This window comes from Amphimedon queenslandica, unplaced genomic scaffold (genome assembly GCF_000090795.2).
Source record: "Amphimedon queenslandica unplaced genomic scaffold, v1.1 AMPQUscaffold_13441, whole genome shotgun sequence".
Taxonomy (NCBI): Eukaryota; Metazoa; Porifera; class Demospongiae; order Haplosclerida; family Niphatidae; genus Amphimedon; species Amphimedon queenslandica.
Window position 1 is genome coordinate 21,310 of NW_003546323.1, and position 3,540 is coordinate 24,849.

Sequence of the window (3,540 nt, forward strand, 5' to 3'; positions counted from 1 at the left end):
ACAGTGAAGGAGTATCTATACTACCCATTGTGTCTGTTGATAATACATCAACATCATTTGTTAGTACACTGAGGTTTAATCCAATAACATCATCAACTCCAGTATCAACACTTGGTACTTACACTTGTGTAGCATGGATAGGAGAACAATCAGTTAGAAATATAACATCAAATAATGTACAAGTTTTGATGAAAAGTAAGTATTATATCTCTAACGTGTTTCTTTTATGTTGTTTTTTATAGTCAATAATCCTAGAGATGTTGTTAGTATGACTCAACTGAATGAATATACAGCTGGAGACAGTTTTAATGTATCTTGTATGATTACTGCTTATCAATTATCACCTCCTATTGCTACTAAGGGTACTGTTAATATTATGCACAATGATAGCGTTATTAGGTCAGATGCATTTGATATTGGTGCCACTGGTAGTCACGAACGATCTTTAGACATTCCCTTCACTAATTTGAAATTATCACAATCAGGAGAATATACTTGTTTTTATAATCGCAGTAATAATTCATTTGTTCAACCAAGTGACGTTAAATCAGCTACTACTAAACTAAACATTAAAAGTATGTGTTCACGTTATTAGAGAGTAAATAATTTTTAGTTTTCATTTGTATAGTTCCAACTAGTGGCATATCACTGGTTCACAGTCCCAATGAATCCTATTACAAAGTTAATAATGATGTCATTCTTTCTTGCAAGGTTGCAGAACCTGACCCAACACTGGTTGATGTTGAAACTACTGCAATGGTTAAATGGGATTCTAGTAATAATATCTCACAGCAATATTCTATTCACTCATACAATGAATATTTCAATTATCCTCTCACTAGTATAAAGCTATCTGATGCTGGAGAGTACAATTGTACATATTATCTCAATGCTACCACTGATAATCCTTATATTAAGCCAAGTAATATTAGAGCAGGAGTGACTAATGTAATAATTAAAAGTGAGTATTTTCTTAATTTTTCATAGATTTTTTTTAATTTTAAGTTCCTAATGGTGTTAGTCCATCAATTACTCAGTTAAATTCACATTATAAAGTTGGTGACAGCATTGATCTTGTTTGTTCTGTCACTTATCCACATTCTTGGCCTCCTATTGATATTGCTACTAATATGAACATACAATGGCTCAATTCCTCTAATCACACTCTACACTCATATACTGGTATCAATAATAATTCTGAACACACTATCAGTTACACTATCAATAATGTGTCATTATCTGATGCTGGAGAATATACTTGCCAGTACAATATATCAAGTACTAATAATTCACTTGTTCTACCCAGTGATAACATGAGAGCTTCAACTAATGTTTCTGTTAAAAGTAAGTTATTTGTACTGTGATGCTACAATTATTTTCATCTCCCTCAGTTCCTAATGAGGAGACTCCAGTAATTTCTAATCAGTCTGTGCATGATGCTGGAGATGACATTACCCTCTCATGTTCTGTCACTTATACACGCTCTTCTCTCATTGATGTCAATACTTATTTAACTCTACAATTGTTCAATTCCTCTAATGACACTCTTAACTCCAGTACCATTATCAATAATAATACTGAACACACTCTTACCTACACTATTAGTAATGCAAGACTATCTGATGCTGGACAGTATGCTTGTTCCTTTTCTGTTAATACCAGTGTTCCTCATATATTTACAAGCAATACTACTAAAAGTTTTATCATCATTAGTATAACAAGTAAGTTCAATTGATATAATTTTCTAAAATTTACATCTAATCTGCAGTACCAAATGACATCACTTCAGATATACTGGTCCATCCTTCCAAATCCTACTATAATGTTAATGATAGCATTACTCTCTCTTGCATTATCCATTATACTACTAATCACCTTATTGATGTTAATACTACTGTGAACATACAATGGCTTAACTACAGTCTGGACTCATATAGATCTGGACTCAATGATCAAGACCAACACACTTTTAATTCCACTATCAGCAGTTTGAATCTAACTGATGCTGGAAACTATACTTGCTCCTTCTTTATTAGTGCACCAATGAACAGTAATATTATACGCAGTGAAGCAAATTACAATTCCACAAGTATTAGAGTTAAAAGTAAGTATTAAAATGATAAATGATAATCATCACTGACACTATTCCTTATTACTTTTTAGTTCCTAAAGGTAAAAATCCCTTAGTTACTCAGTTAGAGTCCTATTATAGAGTTTGTGACAATATTGCTCTAACTTGCTCTGCCACTTATCCTTCTTATATTGCTACTAATATGAACATGCAATGGCTCAATTCCTCTAATCACACTCTGCACTCATATACTGGTATCAATAATAATACTGAACACACTATCAGTTACACTATCAATAATGTGTCATTATCTGATGCTGGAGAATATGCTTGCCAGTACAATATAAGTTCTAATAATTCATTTGTTCTACCCAGTGATTATGTGAATGATTCAATTAAAGTTTTTATCAAAAGTAAGTTATTTGTATTGTGTTGCTAGACCAATCATTTTCATTTCCTCAGTTCCTAATGACAAGATCCCAGTAATTAATCTCATTCCTCATCAGTCTGTGTATGATACTGGTAGTAACATTACTCTCTCTTGTTCTGTCACTTATCCATACTCCTTCTACATTGACATTGATACTAATTTAACTCTACAATGGTTCAATTCATCTAATGACAATCTTAACTCCAGTACCATTATCAATGATAATAGTGAACACACTCTTACCTACACTATTAGTAATGCAAGACTATCTGATGCTGGACAATATACTTGTTTCTTTTTTGTTAATGCAACAGTGAACAATGATGTCATACACAGTGAAACAACTTCTAGTGTTACCAATATTACTATTATGCGTAAGTCATTACAGCTTTTATTTTACCTAAAATATTTCTATTAGTTCCTAGAGGCACAATTCCTTCTATAACTATTAGTCAAGATGATCCTCTATTTGGTGTTGGTAGTAATGCTATCTTGAGCTGTTCAGTTTACTATGCCTACTCCTCATTCATTGATGTTGATACAACAGTACACATTGAATGGAAGCATAATGGAGTGTTATTGGAATCACTATCAGCTAGAAATACATTCTCTAATGTCAGCCTTGACTATCATTTGAGTGATGTCAATAATGAAGAATATACTTGTGAATCATATCTCAGTGCTACTGATGGTAATCCATTTATTATAAACAGTAATAAAACTAACAGTACTACTATTGTTACAGGTTTGTCAATAATTAATTATTAATATATTTGATCTAATTTATATTCTGTAGAGGCTTTAGCTGTACCAGTTGTGGTTGGTTTTATATTCTTTGGAATTATTCTTTTAGTAATAATTGGTGTGATTGCATTAATTATTTGGTAAGTTGTCTAATAATAGAATGTCATTAATGTTAATGATTATTATTTTAGCTGGTTGAAGATTCGAGGTCTAAAACCATCAGGTGTGAAAGTGAAGAGTAAAGAATTGTATACATTCTCAAGAGAGCTTACCAAAGAAGATACAGATATCACTG